The sequence below is a fragment of the Lemur catta genome, chromosome 2 (assembly GCF_020740605.2).
Source record: "Lemur catta isolate mLemCat1 chromosome 2, mLemCat1.pri, whole genome shotgun sequence".
Classification (NCBI taxonomy): Eukaryota; Metazoa; Chordata; class Mammalia; order Primates; family Lemuridae; genus Lemur; species Lemur catta.
Window position 1 is genome coordinate 80,955,703 of NC_059129.1, and position 10,628 is coordinate 80,966,330.

Here is a 10,628-nt window from a genome sequence, read left to right on the forward strand (position 1 = left end):
GTTTCCCTTGAAACCCTCCACCCCACATCAAGCAATAAGTAATTTAGACTTTAACTACAGAAGTGACATGTGGCAACTGGAGACAATTTCTCTTAGCAAACACTCATAGGATACATAGAATAAATGAGACCTGGATGATGTCAACCTCCCAGCATATTATGTGGATTTTAAAAACAGGGGTCAGAAACACTCTGTTTCAAGTATGTTGAATTGACCATAAATAAACAATAATTGGAATCATTGAAGTCCAGATACTGTCGGTAACATATTTAGCTATTTGTGCTGTTATGTCAATGACAATCAGAGAGTGATGGTGTTATGAAGTTCCGAGCACTCCAGTAATTCCGGAGGGAAGCATTCTGTCCCTCAGGTTGGCAGAATCCATTACTAAAAATGCAGTGCTGAGCTAAAAAGGCAAGAAGAAGTTACTTGGAATAAAATATTTAAGCAAAAAAGCCATCATGCTTTTTAAGGAAGAAACATCTTTGATGTTGTAAACCAAATTGTAGAAATCTTAATTCCGCTTTCTGCTCTATTCTTTATTTTTAAAGTTTCATTCTGAATTTTTCCTTTAGTTAAGGTTATTAAAACCACCTTGACACTTGGAAAGCCTGGGTGATTTAGCAAGCACATAAATCTGAACTTAATATCTAAAGCAAGAGTTTCTAAAGCCTTAGGGATTTTATTCTAAAGATGACAGCATGTCCTCCCCGACAGCTCCCCTGACACCATGTGGCAGAGAGCCTGACCTCTAAGGCTTAAAGTTGGTGACGATGAGCTTCCAACTCTGCTCATAAAAATCTCAGTAAAGTTCAGGTAACATGCTCCAACACTGATAAAAGAGACAGCATTTCTGATCACATTTCAGAAACTGAGCAGGATTCTCAAGGTACTCTGTATGCAGGTTGCAACAGTACATATTGCAGATTAAAAAAAAAACTACCACTTTTTATTTATTGAATAAATAGTTAAATAGCTGTAAGAATGGCATCAAAACCTAAACCAGACAGTGGCTTAGTTAGATGGAGGAGGGAGAAAAGTGCGATCAGGGCGGTTTTATATAGTTCATTTTCTACATAAACAAATTTTGATGTGTGAGAATGTCAGTGCTGACAGACTGTTTCTATAGTAATATCCTAATAGCTTAGAGACCTCCTGGGGAAATTATTTCTCTCTCTGCTCTATCTGGTGGTATGTGAAACCAATCAGATCCTAAATAAAACACTGAGAACAGCACAAAATGTAAGCACAGAGAGATGTGTTATCTGGCTATCCTGATCCTAAGAAAGAACTAGAAGATTCAGCCTGTATTTTGCAGCAACTTTTGTTTACTGATTTAAGCCAAAGATGGAGAGAAAAAAAATCTTTTTTCTTCCTATTTGTTATTAGTGAAGAATGAAAAGTCTTTGCAAAAAGGACAAACACTCCCAACTAGAGCTGAGAACAGAAAGAGGTGATATTTAAGTGATTACAAAAGGATCTCCTACCCTCCTATACCCTCCCTTTCTAGGTTACAGCTTGAGGTGGTTTTGTTCGTTCAGAAGCTCTTTTTGTAAAATTCAATAATTATTTTAAGGAAAATGGCTTTTAAACTTAAAATAAATTAATACAAACACTATTAATGCATATATTATATCCCCCCATTGTAGCTCAAATTCAGTTTAATTAAATCAGAACAAGGCTAGCAAGAAAGCTTTGCCCGAAATAAATATGGTGAGGGCATTGACTCTGTTCTGTTGCAATTGTTGCAGATTAAAAGCAAGAGGAACATCCCTCCACCAAAGGACTGTTTATTTTGTGTTTAAATTTAATTACAGCCAATTCCTGTTTCCAACTGCCCTGAGACCAGCAGAAGTTCCAGAATAATATTACTGTTTTGAGTTCAACTAAAAAAAAAAAAACAAAAAACGTAGAGATAGTGCAGAGTTGGGGGTAGAGGTGGGACATTGTTTTCCTTTAGATCAGAATTAGGAAATGCTTCTCACTTTCCCAATAACCTGGTGAATGAGAAGATGTCTAGTATAGATTGTCCAGTGGTAAGATTAAAGCGGGGACATACAAGTCTTTGGTATAAATGACTTAGTAAATACTAGGTATAAATGCAAGCTATGCATCTGATGGTATGACTATAAAATGCAAACATTATAGAAAAATGCAAAAGAATCCATTGGTAATTACTTTGAAAATACAAACACGGTCTTAATCAGTAACAGGAAAGACTTTGTTCCATCTGGGAGAGACTGAGGAGGAGGAAATGAAGGGACCCCCTTCAGCCAACACACTGTGTACTCTTTTTGTCCTAAGAATACACATGAATACATTAACAGCATGGGAGCAAGCTAGCAATGTTATTATCCACAGGAGTGTAGAAAGTGTGTGAAAACTGTTCAAGTCACTCAGGAAATTCAGGTTAGTACAAGATTACAAATAGCTCTTCCCTCCTTCAACATGCAGAGCATGAACATCTTTGCGCTAATTATCAAGGGATAGAAATACAGCCTGGTATCAAGTACAGCCTATAAATATGGACTCAAGAACAAGATTCCCAGGAAACAATTTGTGCAAACACAGTTTAGCCTGTCACCAAGTAGAAAACTCAGCTAGGACCTCCTTGCATTTAAGCCATGAGACACGGAAATCAAACTAAATGGATTTTATAAAATCCCTAAATGAAAGCTTATATCCCTTTCTTTGGAAAAGGCAATGAAATAAGCCACTGACTTTTTTTTATCCCTAACTCAGCCGGCATTCAAAATGCAGCATAAAGCAGGATATTTATCCCACCACCCTTTGCCCAAATACAGATTTCCATAAAATCAATTAATCTTTGGGGTGAAAGGGGACTTGGAGGTCATGAAGCCCAGTCTCCCACCCGATACTCCCCTAGCGAGGAGATTATCCAGCTTCTGTTCAAAAAAACTGCACTTGGGAGCTTACTACTGTTTCAGGCAGCTCCTTCCACTGATGAATAGCGACACTTATTAGCATGTTCTAATATTGGGCTGAAATCTGCCTCCTGGTAATTTCCACCCACTGGTCTTAGTTTTGTCCTCTGAAGCATTTCGGAGTTCAGCCCCTCACCATCACCATGACAACTCTTCAAATATTTGAAGGCAGTGAGAACCTTCTTCACCCAGCCTGCACATCCCCACTTTCCACACCTTGTCATATAGGCGGACCTTTCGTTCCCCAGGAAACTATCCTATGACTATATCCTATTCGGTAATGTCAATGTGAAAATATATACTTAACAGAATATTGCATTTAGTACTTAGTATTGCATTCAGTATTGGCCTTGGGGCCCCGTGTAAAGGCTTCTATTCTTTCGGGGGAACCACACGTTTTCCTGTGTGAGAATAAGAAATTTTGCTCAATCTCCCTAGTGATGCCTGCTACCAGAAGCCTAAGTGTACACAACCCGGACACCCCAAGAGTGGAAGTTTTTTACAGCAAACATTAGATTATGAGATTGACTTCAGTCTCAATAAATGCTGCCAAGTACTCATGATACAGAAGGCTTTGTGCTAGGGGATATGGAAGATACAAGATGTTCACATGTAGCAGGAGAAGTTAGACAAATGTACAAATAAACTACGCAACGATATAGAAAATGATAAGTATCCTAAAAGAGATATAAAAGACTCTTAGATGTGGAGGAAGAGGAGACCACTTCCCTGGAGAGGTCCGGGAAGGCTGCATGGAGGACGTGGGAAGAGGTGGGATTTAAGGGGCTCTTGAAGGATGGGTGAGATCTTAATAAGCAGAGGAGGCTGCAGGCAAGTGACGGGTTCCAAGACAGAGCAGACGCCTGAGGAAAAGGACTAACGGGGAAACGCAGTAGCCCAATCAGGCTGACGTGCGTGAGGCAAGAGGGGTAAGAATGGGATATAAAGCTCCAAAATCCCTTTGAAGGAGTTGGATATTTTTTAACACAATGCTTACCAGTTATGCTAATTACACAAATTTGACAAATCACTTACTCATGGCTCATGACTTTTTTACTCAATGTAGGGACCACTTGGGCATTCATTTCCATACTCTTACTGTTATATATTCAGATAAAATTTGGACCCATGAACTAGAGGTATAGCACAGATGGATATTTTGGCAAACATAATAATAACAGCTAAAATATTATATTTTATTTAGTACTATTCACATGCCAAGCACTGTACTAAGCACATGAACAAGTTTATTTGATACTTATAACACATGAAGTAGAAACTGTTATTTTTCTTCTTGTAGAAGAAGGAACTGAGGCACAGAGAGGTTAATGAAGACACTTGCCCAAGATTACACAGCTAGTGGGTGGTAGAGGTAAGATTTGAATCTAGAAACTCTGGCTCCAAAGTTAATTTGCTATACCATGCTACCTCTCACATCAAATTTGTGGTTAACTATTTTAACAACCTGTTTATACGCTTCCTAATTCAGGCTTTTTCAAAGTTGTTTTTAGCCTACAGGATGAGCTAAAGCAACTTGTTTGGTTTATATCTATGTGTTCATCTTCCGGAACTCTGATACCATTCTGGATACTGATTAAGGGGCTCATTTAGCGAGTTGAATCCCAAGAACTCTGAATCATCATGGAAAACAAGTCATGTCTCTATGGCTAGCGGAGGGAAGACTTGCCTGTGGTAAAAATATATCTGTAGATCATACACAATTCCCCTCATACCTCCTCTAAAGCACTTTCCATAATTAAGGGTAGACTAATCTCTCCTAGCTGCCACCCCCTCCCCGCTTCCAGGATGGCTCACAGCTGAATAACTCCAGACAGATAAAAATGTAACCTGCTGTTAAAATCCCTAGGAAAGAAAATTCCACAGCCACCCCCAAGGTAACAAATCCCCCTGCCTGACCACTTGGGGCGATGCCTATTCATCAAGTCAGAAAGTTTATTTACTTACATCCAATGAAACTGCTTTGTCCTGATTTCCTTAGGGGCCCTCAGGTCCCTGAAAACCTGCTTTGTTCTGTGGCAGCTGGCACTGTTTCAGATTCTAGGATCACTTAATTGGGTTGTGGCTTGTTTTCTGGTCCTGACTCCTCTGCCACCAAGGAGACGCTGAAATCAGCAGCCTGAGCAGAGGGGACTTAAGGGAAGTCTGTCCCTCTAGGGGGAGCTGTTCTTATTGTTGCCCAAAGAGCTTGGTCTCTCTCGGTAAATGCAACCCCTTCCTTTCTATGTCAGCTGAGCCTAATGCTCTGATCATGTGACCCATCTTTTGGGGGATGCATTCTTCAAGTCCTCAGAAACTTGAAGGGCTAGGCTGCCTTGGATAAGAGAGCCCCTAAATGTGAATTTCCAGGAAGCTTCAATACTCTGGCAGTGAACCCTGCACTGGGCGCTCGGGGTAGCAGGCCATCCTAGGCCTCCCAGTCAGCAAGGACATGCACAGAGGACACAGCCACCCCTCCCTTCATTCCCTATTCTCCTGGTACTGCCAGATATGGGAGGTATAATAATTATCCCAACATTAACACTCCACTCAGAACATTAGAGTCTCAAAATCACCAGACCCTCCTGACTCCAAACAACCCCCGCCTGTTTGTTAACTGTTGAGGTAGGAGGATACTTCTACTTAGCTACTCTTTATTCAACAAACATTTATCAGTGGGGTGTGGTGGCTCACACCTGTAATCCCAAAACTTTGGGAAGTTGAGGTGGGAGGATCACTTAAGATCCAGACCAGCCTGAGCAACATAGAAAGACCCCATCTGTACAAAAAACAGAAAAATTAGCTGGGAGTGGTGCTGTGTACCTGTAGTCCCAGCCACTAAGGAGGCTCAGCCAGGATGATTGCTTGAGCCCAGGAATTTGAGGTTGCAGTGAGCTATGATGATATCACTGTATTGTAGCCTGGGCAAGAGAGTGAGAGCCTGTCTGAACAACAGAAAACAACAACAACAACAAAACTATTGATCAAGCATCTACCAAGTTGCACCAGGTACTGCGTTAAGTGCCTGGGGACACCAAGATGAATAAGGCACTGCCCATACTTACCAGGGACAGTCCAGTAGGACAAGTTGATTATCAACCAAACGACTATATTAGAGTGTTACAGCCCTATACCCGTAATGATGTGTTCGTATGCTATCATAATATACAGCAAGAAGTAAATAACTGCCTGGAAAAGTTAAGGGATGTGAAATTTAAACCAAGCCTTCAAAATGAATAGGAGTATTCCTAGAAAAGAAAGAGAATACAATACTCTTACCAAAGAAAGCAACACAAACAAGACACTAATGCACAAAATGATAGATGCCATAGAAGAATATATGCATTATTCAGAGAAGAAGGAGTGAATTTACCGTGTTGCGAACGGCTGAGGGAAGGAGGCAGACAGGGCCAGAGAGAGCAACCTGAAAGGTAGGTTGTGACCAGATTGTGAAGGCCTGGCCAAGGAATTTGGTTTCATTCAATGGGCCACAGGGATTAGAAGAGCCAGGAATTCTTCTGGGTTTTAGAAAAATTCCTCCTATGTGGATAAAGGTATGAAAGATGTAAGTAGTCGAGGTACAATTGCTCTAACAATCCAGGTCCTTTCCATTGTTCCCCCTGTCTTCAGATGGGAGGACGGGGTGGGGAGAACATGCAGCTGCTGTTCTGGGGGATCGGTCTCCTCTGTGGTCCCGAGGGGTAGCACCAGGCACCATGGGAGAATTAGATCTCACCTCAAGAGAAGGGACCTGTGAGGTTTGGCACCAAGAATGGAATAGGCTGCCTTGAAATGTCACTGGGTCCCCTTTGTTGCAAAGAGAAATTCCTACTGTCTGGGTTGAGCCGCAGGCCTTTAGTGTACTCAGGGGCACTAAAGAGATGTCAGGTCTCTAGGATCTGTGAAAGGCTCAAGTGCAATCACATAGGAGAAAGTGTTTCTAAATGGTGACGTGCCATGGAGTTGGAGGGTGGTTGTCCTAGTTCACATTCCTCTTAAGTCCTTTAAGAATAACATATCATGCTAAGGACGTACAACAGCATTCCCATAAGGACTGCCCACTATGATCCTACTGGTGTGTGTGATAAATAGATTTTTGAACTTTTTGGTTAAGGGACGACATGGAGATTTGTGGCTAATACACTACTGAAAATCAGCAAGGCAAATATTTACTAAACTCCTTTCATATGCCAGGGCCAAGGCCAGAGCAAAGATCAGCTTTTCTTTTGAAGGCTCTATTCCTAGCTTGGCAGAATAGCTACCACTGTTGATCACCTGCTCGGTCCCAGACTTCATCCTAGCTGCTTTATTATAGAATCTTAACCCTTACAACAACCAGACCAGGTAGGTATCATTATCCCCATTTTATAGATACTGAAATGGAAGTTGGGATATCTAGTTATGAAAGACAAAAGTAAGCATGCTTTTTCTATAAGATGCATAATAATCTGTTATTCTTAGTGAATAGAAGAGTTCGACAAGGAAACTCCTTAATAATATAAACCAGCGAATATGTTATGAAAACATGTTTCCTTGTGCAGAGGGAAATATTAATAACTTTCCCAAGTTCACGTTACTGAAGGGCGATAGAGATGGGATTGGACCCCAAAGCCATCCGCCGCCCAGGTCCCACGTCTTCCCTGAGCGGCCGTGCTGAGGGTGGGCCGAGCTCTGAGAGGTCCCCTGACCACCCGGGCTGAGGCTGAGGCTGGAGCAGGGAAGACAGCAGGTGCAGAGGGTGGCTCTGGGCGGACGTAGTTTTTAATACACTTTTTCTAAGTTAAGTTGCCTTCATTTCAGTGTTTCCTCAACTACCTTCTAGAATAGAGAGAAGAAAGGGTTACCAGACTCTGGGAGGCCAAAGTGACTCGCCTTCTAGCTCTGCCTTTACAGCCCTTTCTTTGGGGGAATAACATAGGTCAGCATCCCCCAAGGTGTGACTGGGGAAACATGAAGCTGCTGACAAGCAACTTTTTAAAAAAGAAAAATATGTGCTTCGTTTTATGTAACTCAGCAGTTCTAACACTCACTGGACCCCAGAACCTTTTCTTGGTAGTTCACAGAACACTTGGTGACGCAAGCTAAGGACACCACCCACCCCTCGCCTCTCCTAAGACAATCCAAATAGCGAGGTGTGGATTAGCCTCTCAGCAATAATTCAACCTCAGCCATTTGCAGGCAGCGTGGGTGTGAAGAAACAGAAAAGCTGCCAAGAACTAATGACTGATTAGGGGACTCATTTAACTCCATTGAGCCTCAGTTTCTTCATCTATGAAATGGAGGAAGCATAAGGTTGTCTGGGGATTAATAAATGAATGCATTGAATGGGTTCAATGTAACTGCCTGACATATAGCAAGAGTCAATGAGTGTTAGCTATTACTTTTTTAAAGTATATTAAATGCTGAAACCACAGGAGACTTGTGACATACTTTATAAACTATATAGTACTATATAAATGTCACCGGTTAGTTGTTATCGTTATCAGAAACTTCCAGGTCTCTGTGAAATGCTGCCATCCAATTAAGTCCTCTGTGCCCGCAGAAAATACTCAATTGTTAAAGATTGATTACTCAGCTTGTTGAGGCGTCATTGTTCATTTGGTTCTGACCTGAATGGAAAGCAGCAAAAATCCTGCTTTTTCCCCCTCTGTAAATGGAAACTGCTTTTCAAGAAGCCATTTCCTCGTGAAATGAGAGGCAAAGCACATGGCTAGGGGAGCTCTGCGTTCAGTGAGGTGTGAGAGAACAAAGATCATTTAAGCAGGTCATAAGAAAGTTTAAAATAGTAATCCACGAGAGTCTTTAGAATTTTTTGTTCAGGCGGTCAAGCCCTAACTAAGTGACCTTATACTGGAATTTCAAATATCATGTAAAAACTGGAGGTACTGGAAAGTAACCCACTGTGCGGATACTCCGCAGCGTGCCCGGCACGCAGCTGGTGGGGAGCCCTTGTTTCTTTCTACAGTGGTCTCTGATAACAGGAGCTTCATGGATGTTTCCTTTTCCCACACGTTTTGTTTGTTCATCTGGATTCTCAGAGGAAGCAGGTGACACCTTTAGCAGAAGCCTGGCTTGTTGGTGTCCAGCAGGTTGGGGTCCAGGCACTTGGAAGAGCATATTATCCCTCAGAAAGAGGCTGACTGCCTACCAAGGCGCCCAGGATGTGCTGGAGGAAGCTGTGAAAACGTGCTGTGGACACGGGTGCACAGTCGTGCGTGCCCTCCTGACTGTGGGCACGTGGTACCAGAGCCAGCTCTGGTTCTCCTGCCCGAGATCTCGTCTCCCTTCTCCTGTCCACCCCCCACTCCCCACCTTCCTCACTCTCTTTTCCCCAAAGAAAATGCCTTAGCTATGTTAACACTTTCCAGTTTACAATGCAATTTTACAGTTGCCCCTAACACGTGGGCTTGAGAGCCCAGGTAGAGCAGTGTGTGTTTGAATCTAGCTCCAGGTCAGGCTCTGTGACCTTGAGCAAGGTTGGCTGACCTCTCTAAGAACAGTAAAATTCAGGTAAGCATACCCACCTCAGAGAGGTATTGGGAGGATTAAGCGGCCTGATGTACTAGAGCATTTTCCACAGTGCCTGGCATGGAGGAAGCACTCTTTAGAGCAGCAGGTGTTAGTCTTAGGCCCTCTGAGTTAGGGGCTCATCACATGTTTTACATAAGAGGAGACTGAGGCACAAAAGAAGGCTGGACTGCCCAGGGCCACTCCATTAGTGAGATTCAGAACTGGATTTTGAACCCAGGCATTTAACTACTTGGACACTTTTCATCACTCTGCCTCCTGTCTTTTATTTTTTGTCTCATCCTCTGCACAACCCAAGAAATGTGTTTCTTAGTTACATAGAGAATGATTCTGCCATGAGATTTGCTTCCTTTTCTGGCTCTTGTGGCCAAGAACTGACATGATTCCCACTGTTCTACAGTGGCCAGGCTCATAGCTTTAAATACGTAAGAAAAAAATATATATGAATATACTATATGCTTAATATTATGCAATATATACATGTATTACATACATATAATATTCATATAATGTATACATATGTACATATATATATGTGTATATGTATATTAAACGGCATATACTTTTTTGTCTAAGAAAAATTAGACAAATTGTAGGTAAATTAGGTATGGAAAATCCTCAGTGACATTCAGGGGCACATTCAAGAACAAAGCAGAGGCCATTCAGTGATGTGAGAGAAGAGAGAAAACAAATTCAGTCTCCATGTGATTCCAACTTAGCTGCAGCACTGCTGATTCAGTGTTTTCATTTCTTCAAAGAAATATTTGCAGTAGCTCTTATATTTAACAAGCCAGTTTGTGCTTAATGTTTTATAAATACATAATAAGAATACAAGTTTTAAAAAGAGCAAGAACACACAATAATACTGAATAGTGCTGAGAAGGCATCATAATTCAGAACAATATATTTGATGTACCAGAAAAGAATTTCTCTGGGTACAGTTTGGATAGCTATTATTTTAGAACTTGAGAAAATACACATAAACTATTAAGGTATTATCAAATATAATCATGTTAAGAAGTCAGAAGACAACTAGTTGTCTCATAAATAAATAGTCATAAATAAACCCTACCTTTTATTACAACCTGTCTTGAAAAGTAGATGGAAATTTTCTTTCAGATTAAAATTAATCTCTGTAATAGCCCTTTAAAATGAATT